The 12,583-nt window shown below is 39.4% G+C and overlaps 1 protein-coding gene across 1 annotated transcript in view; it reads right to left on the bottom strand.

Annotated features, from left to right (window-relative positions):
- MAST2 (microtubule associated serine/threonine kinase 2) overlaps positions 1-12,583 on the bottom strand; it is a 422,441-nt gene that overhangs the window by 179,667 nt on the left and 230,191 nt on the right. The window lies entirely within an intron of this gene.

The following is a 12,583-nucleotide window of genomic DNA, read 5'->3' on the forward strand; positions in this document are numbered from 1 at the left end:
TTCGGAGGTACCAAATCAGATCCTGGGGCTCTACCGTATTTCATTCAGAGCCCAGAAGATTTGTTGTCCTTTCACCTGTCCTGTAAGACAGAGATGTTCCATCAGGCATATGGTCGAAGCTGGGCCTGGCCTCTGCCAGGCATGTGAGGGAAGGGAGTGGATGAATACTCAAATCCTTCCCACCAGATGTATTTTCTATCACCATTCTATTTTAGAACTCTGTTTTATCCAAGTGAAGTTAAAGCTATATTGTGCTCCCTCTTGATACCTTTCTGATACCTTTTTAAATTATTTATTATGTAAACTGTGATTTTAATGTAGATTATGGTTTTATAAAATTATATTGTGACTGTGTTTTAACTGATGTAATCTGCCCTGAGCCCATCGTGGGGAGGGCGGAATAGAAATATAATGAAATAAATAAAAGTTCTAACTTCTGAGACTGCAACTGGAGGCCAATTCTCTATTTCTTGGGAGAGTGTCGATTGGATCATTCTATTTTCCCCATCCTGTCACGTTCCAAGATAGAAATTTTAATTTCTGCTTGCTGTCATGTAGTCAACCACTCTTCTCCTTAGACGTAATAACTGCATCAAAATCCATCTCACAAACTTCGGGAGGAGATAAAATCTTATTTCACTACACATGCTAATTTCTGCTGTAATCAAACTGCACTGTACCTTTACATTCTGACTCCCTTCTGAAAATCTTGTTGGTCTCTAAGGTGCCACTGGACTCAAATCCTGCTGTTATTTTTAATTCTGGATGGAAAAGAATTTTTTTTCTAAGTGCTATGTGTTTCATTACTTCATTTCAATAAGCTGTTTCTTGACACCTTCTGAGGGTCTGTCCTCTTATTTCTTCTATTGACAAGCGTTCTGTTTCCATTCACTTTTTTTTTTTTAGCAGATCCAGAAATTACTTAAACCACTGCTTTGGGAATATGCTGTGCACATCGATTTACTGTTATAGGGGGTTTTTAATTTGAATATATACACACACACACCACTTTGTATTGGTTGTTTCCAGGGAAACTGATGTTCTTGAGATGTCCAATGAAACTGCCTGAAAGATACTTATATGAAAAACCTCTAAAATATTGAACCACAGATTCCTTCAAAGAGTTAAACATCTGAAATACTAATTCTGTCAAAAGTTGGCAGGAAGTCACTTATACTCTTCTTGGAGAATTTAAGACAGATTTTCTTTGTTTGGATACAAGCCATCTACGATTAAAGGCTCTTGAATCAAAGGAGCAGGTGGCTCATTCTAGTTGAACTGTTACCAATTTTCTTTTGAACACTTCCTCAGTTTTGTTGTCCAAAGAGCATATACGGAATACACTGTCAACTAGTATGAAGAACACTTTGAACAAAATGAATTGTAGCATTTCACTAAGGATATGAAAGCCAACAATACTCTTCATTTGTAGTGCATGCTTAAATGCTATTCATATTCCTTGGCAAAGTTAATACACCATCTGGAGTTCCCCAGCAGGATTGGATCACCACCAAAGTTTAGAATAGATTAGCAGGGCTGTCTGGGTCACCAATTCCAGAAAGGGAGCTTCCTTCTTTCATAATTTTTTGAAGCATAGCATAGACGTCTCCCATTTTTCTTTGTCTAACACACATGTCTAATTGGGGGAATCTCTTAAAAGACCGACAAATCCAGCATAATTTCTGTCAACTACAGACATTTGTTATTGATGAATGGTGGAAACTCCTACTCCTCTCAAGCCTTTATAAATACTAAGCATAAAGATACCTCTCAATATGCTAGAACACGTTAGTAACTGCTAATAATTTGATATGTTCAGAAAATGAATAGTATTCCTTGGGTGGCTTCAGCACCAACCCTCATGAAACTTTCAAATCTGAACTGCTGTTAGCATCGTTTGAGAAGCAACTGGCCTGTAATCAAAACTCAAAACATTTGGCTCTGTTCCATGGCATCATGCCATAAGCTACTCATTAGAGAGGAGCCTAACAAGTGCTGTATGCATACCCACTCCAGAAGGCAAGACTAAAGAATCAGAATTAAGTTACAGGAGAAACTTCTGAAAGGTACAATAGGGTGACAATAGAACTAATTATTAAGTAGTAAAGATGGGGGAGTCTTTTTTCCCTGGAGATCTTTAAGCAGAGGCTATATACCCATCTGTCAAGGATGCTCTAGTACAGAATAGCCTGCCTTTATCAAGTGGATGGACAAGATAATCTGTAAGACCCCTTCCAACTATGATCTTGCACACTTCTGTTTCCTTCCAGAAAGGCACAAAAACGTACAGACATTCCTCCACTCTGCTTCAACTTACACAAAGTCTTGTTGTGTTAGATACAGAGGACTACAAACCTGAAATTTATAGACAACTAAATGACAGTAAGAACTATAAAAGAATTAAAGAGGACCCTAGCCAACACATCGCCCATCTAATTAAGATAGTAGTGGATGAGGCGTTATTATCTGGAGAAATGTTGCCTGCCCTCCATAAGGCTCTATTGAAAGAGGACTATAAAGTTCCTACATTCTATGTGTTACCTAAAGTGCATAAGGGTGAGTATCCACCTAAGGGAAGACCCATAGTATCGGGGAATAACTCCTTACTAGAGCCACTGGCTCAATATTTAGAAAATATCTTACAGCCCTTAGTACAAAAGACCCCAGCATATCTTAAAGATACAATGCACTTTATTCAAACAATTGAGAGCCTGACAATACCTCAAGCGGCGGTGCTAATGACATTAGACGTCGCTTCCCTGTATACTTCCATTCCGCAGGAGGAAGCAAGGTTTATTATAGAGTGTTGGATACCCGTGGGACTAGGCAACCTCCTACTCACTTTTTGATGTCATTATTAGATTTAATAATGGAGAAAAATTATTTTAGGTGCAGAAGAAATTTCTATTTCCAAACGAGAAGAGTGGCCATGGGTGGCTCTGCGGTGCCAAGTATAGCTAATCTATACATGGCAAATATGGAAGAAACCTCCATTATAAATAGGCACATCAACCCCTATTATGAACAAATTATAATCTACAAACGATTTATTGATGACCTGTTTGTGATTATGAGGGATATGGACATGGCTTGTAACTTTGGACAGTGGTTAAAAACTTTGAATCCGCATATACAGTTTACATGTGAGATTGATCGGCATAGAATCAACTACCTGGATGTGACAGTGTTCAAGTAGAAGGGGGCATTAGGAGTGAGACCATATAGAAAAGAGTACTGATCGAAATTCATACTTGTGGTATGAATCACACCACCCCACACGATTGTAGAACAATATCCCCTATGGGCAATTCTTGCACATTAAACGCAATTCTTCGGCACAACAAGATTATATTAGGGAGAGCAGGATTTTAACTACGCAATTTAGAGAACGGGGATACCCTAATAAATCATTGAGAAGACTAAAATTAGGGCAGCCAGTACAAGCAGAACCAAATTATTAAGGGGAAAGCCCAGGAAGGAAGTAAAAAGTATCTATTGGGCAATGGAATATACAGGTATGGCACTAGCTATAGGAAACATAATTTAAAAACATTGGCAGCTGATTGAGCATCTCCCAGGGTGCAATAATAGTACCTTCGTAGGATATAGACAAACAAAGAACCTACGGGACCTTTTGGTTCACTCGGATATGACAGGAGAGAAAACAGAAATGGGGTTTCCAATTGGTCATTATAAATGTGGCCACTGCAGTGTATGTAAATTAGCCATAGAGGGATCAGAATTAAAACTGAAGGGTGATGCAGTTGTGAGATTGAGGCAATTTTCGACCTGCAGTACAGCCAGAGTCCTGTATGTCATCGTGTGTCCATGCCCAGCTCTTTATATAGGAAGTGCCTCTCGGCTGGTATGGACTAGGGTGCAAGAACACCTCTCTAAGATACGCAGACAGGTGATTGATGCACCTTTAGTGTTGCACTGGAATGCTCGAAATCATAAGGATGAGGATATAAGATATTTTATGTTAGAAACTGTCACGTGTAAAGGAGGGAAATGGTCACAGAGGGTCTTGCTACAGAGGGAATGCAGATGGATATCTGAGTTACAAACATTAAGCCCAAAAGGCTTAAATCAGGATTGGGACTTGTCATGCTATTTGTAGGGATGGCCCCTTTAAGATAAGAATACAATGAGGCTTTTTAAGAGAGTGGTTAATAATCAGCCCTTACCCAAAAGCAATTGTTCACTGGAGAGAGGCCGACTGGGTCTGATGGAAATGTGATATAGAGGAGTGATCTTGTAGTGAGTATTTGAAATTCAACACTGGAGTAATTGATACAACTGGAGCTGGAATGATTTGTTTTATTATTATAATTATATTTTTGTATGTAGGATTTATTGGCAGCCCTTGAAAAAGCATTGACATGCGAAACAGATGTGGCCGATAATCTGTAGGGCACGGAGGTCAGTTTATAAAGAAATTACAACGAAGACAGCATGATCTTTTGAAGATTGGTCATGCACTTTATTGGTTACTCCAACATTATCTACCTCAGCAATTACAGCACTTACTCCGTTTATGGACTAATGGACAGTGTGTCTTGTAATTTTCTAGGAATAATTCCATCAGCTTTGTACATCAGTATCAGATATCGGGTGGAATAACTGTAATAGCCAATTGTAATATTTATTTGTAAAAGAAAGTATTAATGTATTGTTATTGATGGTAGATGTTTACTTCTTGAATGCACTTTCAGCACGTATGCACTTTTTCAATATAATATTGTAAAAATTCAATCTTTAATCCATCAACCTCTTATAACCTCTGAAAGGAATTTTCCCATAATTTACAAAGGCGCCAGGATCTATATTTAAAAAAATCTTGATCCATAGTCTGAATGCATCTAACCAGGCAGCTAATTCTAATGAAGGAACTGCATATTCTTGCCAGATAGCTATACCCAATACACAATTAGGTCATCTAGTAATTTTTCTCAGAAATGTTAGCAGAAAGGAATCAATGGCCTCAGAAATACCTTCAACTCAAACTTCAGAGTCATAAAGAATCATTTGGTTAATTTTTCCCAAAAAGATTCTATTGGCTGCCAGATAATACTTGCCACCTACTGTATAGAAAAACTGTGATAAAACTTTTAAATAAGGCAATATCTTTTGAACCTTGAATTGGAATTGAGCTTTCTCTTGTGAGAATAGTAACCCCAGATATTTAAATCTGGTCACTTGTTTGATTTCAATATTTACTACTCTCTCCACTGTTTTTTCTTTTGCCAACAGCCTCTTGAAACAACAACTATTTCAGATTTTTCTGCATTTATTATTAAACCTTTATTTGCACCGAAACTGACTAAACAGAGTTGCACTTACCTGTAACCATTGTTCACCTAGGTCTTTGTGCAGGCACACATTTGGGTACAGCGCCTGTGCAGGCCAGCCATTCAAAACAGGAATTTTCTCCGCTATTAGGCTATTGGGTGACTCCTCCAAACCAGCCCTGGGCAGATTTTCCCACCGGAACAGGCACATGATGGGGTGAGGTCGCCCCCACCTTCCCTCAGTTCTCCTGTGCTACCGCAAGTTCTCCACATACGGACATCCAACACCAGAGCAGACTGGCTCAGCAGAGTAGGCAGCTTACACCATGAGTGAGTTATCTCAGAGAGATATCTCCAGGAGATTTTCCAGTTGTGGGGCTTCCCAGAACTGGATTTATTCATGACACAGGACAACATCAAATTTTGTACAAATTTAGTTTCCTAACCAAAACCAGTGCCTCACATATAGATAAAATCAATGCCATGTCCTTTCTCAGTGCCTCTGGGGAGTGTGCTATAATAATCAATCATCCAAATAGGGGTAGATTGGACTTTGGTGTTGTCTTGTGTTGCCAATCTGGGCTATTAGTTTCTGGGCTCGTAGTTTCTGTTAACATATAATACCGTGAAAAGCAGAAACTACGAGCCCAGAAACTAATAGCCCGGAAATTATTAGGAGGGATCTCCTTAGAAAGAAGGCTTGGTGGATTTTTAAATTGAACACAGTATCCCCAATAGGTTTGAATGCTAATATGGACCTATCATGTCTTTTTAATTAACTTTCATACATATGGGCATTATCAGGTACCCTTGCTCTTTAATTTTTGTGAACTGATTTAGGATTAATCTTCTAGAGATGTATAATTACATCACGTAAAATTGGTCACACACCCGCCTAGGAAGAGCAGTTCGCAATATGCTGGGGATATTACTTGTGTTATTTTGTACCTTATGCCTGTGAGCGTATTTATAACAGTTTTATGTATTCCTATGTAACTACTGTAATTTTGTACAAATGAGTAATTTATGAAATATTTCTAGTTTGTAACTGCCAGGAAGAAGGTTCTGCAGAAATGGGACGAGGAATGCTAGCACACCCATAGCAGTTATGAAGCTGAACAACTTGGATTAATATCCCCTTTGGACTTTGATCTTCATGAATTTATTCAATATTGAAATATTTATGAACTTGTGTGACAACTATGACTTTCTAACTTATAGTATTGTGGTTCTCAATGAGGCACTGTCACTTTAACAAACAAGCTCTGGTCATTTTCATTATTCCAATATTGTTGAATGTATAATTTTAATTTTGTAATTTGGCACTTAGCACTTTATTGGAGTCATATGAACTACCTTGAGTATGTTGTATAATCTGTGACGTATTTTTGCTGTTCTGTAAGGTTTGGATCTGTTGGTGACTGTCTCTGTGGCACTATTGTGTAACTATAGACTTGTGAGTTAATTTCAATGAGCATTCTATAAACATTTACTTTCATTCATAGTTTATTGTGCTATAGATTTTTCTTAGTTAGCTCGTCACGGCGCCATTGCTTTGCTCTTTTTCTTGTTTTCCCAAAACATAGCTTTTAAACGGGAAACACAATCTGCTCTGGCTTTCAGGGTAAACAGTTAGCAATGTTTGCAATGTTCAACAATATGCCCTCACCCAGGCATGCCAGACACAAAGCATGGCCATCAGATTTCGCCATTTTCATCCCATGCTTCTTACACTTTTTGAACAATGACTTATCTGCCATTTCATCTTCCAAGTCTTGAGTGCATCCAGGAAACGCCGATGCCTAATTATCATAAATGGTATACTAAACTATGAACAAACAACTATAATAACTTCAAAACGTTAACTTTAAACTCTTAAGCTATTAACTTTTAAAGACTTTCCTATAAGGAGCTAAAGAGAAAAACACTTGTCTCTTGCGGTGACAAAAAACAAACTGAGGGAAGGTGGGGGCGACCTCACTCCATGTGACCGTTCTGGCAGGAAAATCCATCTGGGGCGGGTTTGGAGGAGGTGCTCCCCCAATAGCTTAAAAGCTGAGAAAATTCCTGTTCCGAATAGCTGGCCTGTGCAGACACAGTACTCAAATGTGGGACTGCACAGAAGACCGTAGATGAACACATGGTTCTGACCTACAGTCATGTAGGATAAAATGATGCATCAACATCATAGAGTAAAATTGAAAGTTCTTGTTAGTTAAAAGAGTAGGTGCATGGAAGATGGAGACAGAGCTTTAACAACGTTGTTAATATACAGCTGTAGAGATAAGCGAATAAAGGAAAACCTTGTTGAACACCTTGAAAGGCAAGAACAGAATCTGTAGTCTGGCCTTCCTCATTACATCTTATTTTAACTTCAGTGCCTTGATAGAGTTTAAGGAATAGCCATAACAAATGCCTACTGATCATAGCCTCTTTGAGTTCTTCTACCACAATCTAGTTCTAGAGATACTCCTGAAAGCTGAACACAAGTCCATAAAGGCTACATATAGATGATCAGGACTTTTTTCCTGGGAAAAGAGGTGGTGGAACTCAGTGGGTTGCCCTCAGAGAAAATGGTCACATGGCTTGTGGCCCCGCCCCCTGATCTCCAGACAGAGGGGAGTTGAGATTGCCCTCTGTGCCGCCAAGCAGCGCGGAGGGCAATCTCAACTCCCCTCTGTCTGGAGATCAGGGGGCGGGGCCACAAGCCATGTGACCATTTTCAAGAGGTTCCGGAACTCTGTTCCCCCGCGTTCCCCCTGAAAAAATCCCTGCAGACGATTATTTACAGAAGAAGTATACTTCTCTATCAAATGAGATAGAACCAGACAGTGATTGACCATGGAGCAACCTTGATGAAACCCACCTCGTTCCTATCTCAAGATTTCTGATTCATCCATCCATTCTTTCAGCTTTATAAATTTTTCCAGTAACAGAAAGAAGAGCAATCAGATGATAGTTCTGTGGGTCCTGTCTATTCCCCCTGTTCTTGAAAACAGATATCAGCAAAGCTTTCTCTTAGATAGATAGAATACACCTTGAATTATTTATCACACAGTATAGAAGTGCCAATCTCAGCTCATTATTTTGGATTTGACTGTAAAAGACCTGTTGGAATTCCGTCCATACCTGGTGCCTTTCCCAATTTTCTGTTCTTAAATATCTTAACTGGCAATTAAAAATCTTAACTGGTACCGCTGTCCAATACTTGAGCTCACTGACCTCAAACAATGTTCATATTCTACACAAATAGTATCTTTTCTGGAGTAGAAGGATCTTTAAAAAGTAAATCAAGTGGTCAGAGAAATACAAACAGAGATGAAGGAGGTGTTCTTACAGCTGCTGTTAAAAATACACCAGAACATTTTAGTGTTTCCGTCATAAGTAGGGTTCAGCATTTCTTAATCAAAGCTACTCCCTTTTTATTGTCAATTGTTTGCAAACTTATTTTGCTATCTAAAAATTAATTAAAGTATGTTTTATTCTCCTCAAGTTAAATTCCTTATGGTAGGTTCTCACTTTCCTCAAGTGAGTCCAGCATTCAGAATCAAACCAATTATTCTTCCTTTCTTTTAGTTGATTGAAAAGGGGAACTGATAGATTTACATTGATCTATGATCTAATTTATGATCTCATAGGCAGCAACAGCATTTGCTGAGCATTTGCCGAGCTCTCATGCTCATTGTAGAGAATGACACCTCTGAGAATAAATTATAGATCTAATTTCTTGGGTTAGAGACAATGGCCATTTTTTTATTCTTACTCCTTGAGTGATCTGTTCAATATGAGAAACTGGAGATGGATGTTTGACAGATTGTTTGTCCACTATCAAGAGTAAAATAAGAGAGAAAGATGATCTCCCCGTAGAAAATCTCCCACTTTAATCTCATAAATCCTTTTATCACCTCTTTTGGGACAAGACATTAATTAACCATACTGGCAACTCTATAAATAAGACAGGTAAAAATCCCTTCTGGATCCATCAGTTTATTCCTGTTCACTATCATCAAATTATAGTATAGAACTAAATTTATTAACTGCTTGCCAGCTAAATTTACTCTGATCTCTACCTGACCTATTGAAAGGAAAATTATTGTATGGAAAACCAAATCAAACATCCTTAAAATTATATTAGATTCATCTGAACTCATACAAGCATTTAAATTCCTGACTATTATTAGATATCGATTTAGTAGCTCCTCCCTTACTTCTAAGATAAATTAATTTAATTTATCCCAATAAATCTTCAGAGACGGGGTAAATAAGCTGTTACAAATAGAAAGGAGACCTTGGGTAAAGATAAAGAAACCACAAAGAGCAGAAGAGTAGTCACCATTTTCACCTCCTTAATGTTCAAAGAATTTGCCACTAGGCAAGCTAATTCCCTGCCTTTCTACTATGTCTCTCAGCACCTACTGAAAATGTAGAAAACCCTTCTAAAAAGATTTCACCTAGTACCTATGTTTCCTGAATTAAAGTATATAAAAGAGTTTGAAATCTTGAATAACAAAATTCAAGTCCAGTGGCACCTCAGAGACTTTGGTGGGAGGGGACTGGCCTGGTGGCTGGGAGGGAAAAGGTGTGTGTGTGGGGGAAGGTTTTTATTATTAATTTGCATTTTAAAAACTGCTTTTTTGCTGGGGGGCTTTGGTTGGGCTTTTGTATGGGGGGCTTTGATTTCTGGCTTTTCAAGTTGGTTATATATACTGTTTATTTTGCTGCTTGTTCTAATAGGGGATTGTTTTATCCTGTTGTGGGTAATTTGTTTGGAGTTTTATAATTCCTGTTAATTTTATTAGCAGGGGCTTTACAGATGTTTGGTTGGTGTTTTTAGCTAGGTTCTATTTTCTGTTAGCATAGAAGTTTGGTTTGGTCAGGAGTTTAATTGTTTTCAGTTGTTCTTCTTCTAGGGTTGTTAGAGTAGGTCTGCTGCAAATTTTGTGGATTTTCCTTGCAAAATACCACCCACAGCCTCCTGAATAGCCCCCATATTTTATTTATTATTACATTTATAGTCCGCTTTCTGCACTGGCAGGCTCAAAGTGGAGAACATCATATATCGTATAATCACAATAGAATCACAATAAAATCACATTAAAAGGAAAGTATAAAGTTCAGTAGACATAAGACTCCAGGCAGCAGCCCATATTGCATTAACCTGACCAAACAACTCATGAGATAGAAATTGGTAGACCACATTAGGCATAACAGTGGAAAACAGGGGTGAGGGGTATCAGTCCCCCCTGAGCAGGAGATCAGCAAGAGAGTTCGCCACTACCCCTACCTCAGCCATATGCCTGGCAGAACATTTCTGTCTTACAGGCCCGGTGGAAGGACAACAAATCTCGCTGAGCCCTAACTTCAACAGAGAGTTCCACCAGGTTGGTACCAGGACCAAAAAAGCCCTGGCCCTGGTCAAGGCCAGGCAAGCATCCTTGTGGGCAGGGATCACCAGTAGCAGTTTTTCCGTCGATCGAAGTGCCCTCCAGGGAACATATTGTACCCATAGTTTTCTCCATTGAGAATAATGGAGGTTGGAGGCAGCTTGGGATATCTTCTTGGGGGGGGGGCATAAAATCTTAATGAAACTTGGGGAGGAGGTTGTTAGAGGACAGTTAGGAGTAGTTCCCCTGCAAATTTGATGAAATTAGATCAAAAAATGACTCCCCCAGCCACTAGAAAATTCCAAATTGAGTTTCCCATAGGAAAGAATGGCTGAATTTTACCAAATTTGCTCTGTATTATTGAGCCAAACTGGAGAATGAATTTGGTATTCTCCAATTTTTTTCCCCAGTTCAGTATAACCGAACTAAATCAACCAATTTTTTCCCTGTGCACTCTCCTAGTCAGAAGTGCCATTAATATTCTTAGGTTCCCACATATTTCTCCTGAGGGACAAATAGAGTCTTCATGCTCAAAGACAGCATGCCTCTGTATGCCATTTAGTGTGAGAGAGACACATGGTAGGCTTCACACATTTATTTAATTTATAAATCTGCCTTTCTACCAAAAACTGGGACTTCCTTGTGGGCTTCCTGAAAGTATCAGTTGGAAACAAGATGCTCAGTTAGACTGGATGTTAGTCTGATTTATGTCAAAAGGCTGTCAGACTCTGAATGTCAATTGCTGGGAGAGGGGACAAATTACCACAACATGTTGTTGCCATGTTGTGCTCCTTGAAGTATTCTGAGAGGCTCTTGCATCCTTATTGGACTCAGGATGCTGTTCTGCATGCTGAACAAAACCTGGCTTGATCCAACATGGACAGGCTTATGGTCTTAAGTTTCCCATCACCCCTCTTGTTTTCTTCCCTGGCATCTGGTATTCAAAAGTAGACTGCTCATGAACACGGAGACTCCACCTCTTCCAGCTTCACACATTCACACCCCACACACCCCTCTTCATCTTTTTTCCCTTCCAACCCAGAAGTCTCAGGTTTTATCCCACTATAGTGCCCCAGATAGGACAAAACAAGGAAGAGTGAGATATACCCAGGATTGTTGATCTTCAGGTCCCTTCTGGAGAAAGAGAGATGGCCCTCTATGCTCTTCTTAATACAACAGATTTAGGGTATGGTCAGAGTGACAGGCACAAATGTAACTTGACAGCCAATGAAGTATAGTGGTTAGAGTACTGACTAAGATTTGGGACCCCCTTGTTCACATCTCCACTCTGTCATAGAAGCTGGGTGACTTTGGGCCAATCACTTGCTCTCACCTCACAGGGTTGCAAGGATAAAATGGAGGAGAGAACAATATTGCTTTGGGTTCTCAAAGAAGAACAAGACACAAATATCTAATTATAAAAACTGAAAATACATTAATTATTTGCAACCCTCTCAGATAGCAGAACTGGAGCAGAGAAATAGGGCAAGACTGGAGTTACCCCAACCTTGAATATCCTATTTTCTGCAGGAACACAAAGCATGATATCACTTTGTATAGAGGAATGGCACCTTGCATTCTCCCTTGTATAGGCAACAGTTTCACCTAATACTGAAAGTGCTGGTAAGGATGGCAATGGTGTATTGTCGAAGGCTTTCACGGCCGGAGAACGATGGCTGTTGTGGGTTTTCCAGGCTGTATTGCCGTGGTTTTGGCATTATAGTTCCTGATGTCAGGAACTACAATGCCAAGACCACGGCAATACAGCCCGGAAAACCCACAACAGCCATCGATGACAATGGTACTGGGCTCCTTTGGAAAGGGGGGGGGGAGACAGTCTTCTGCTCCCTGCCTTAAGTGCAGGCAACTGATGCTCCCATATTACTAGCCACAGTCTGCATTTGGTGA

The sequence above is a fragment of the Eublepharis macularius genome, chromosome 5 (assembly GCF_028583425.1).
Source record: "Eublepharis macularius isolate TG4126 chromosome 5, MPM_Emac_v1.0, whole genome shotgun sequence".
NCBI lineage: Eukaryota > Metazoa > Chordata > Lepidosauria > Squamata > Eublepharidae > Eublepharis > Eublepharis macularius.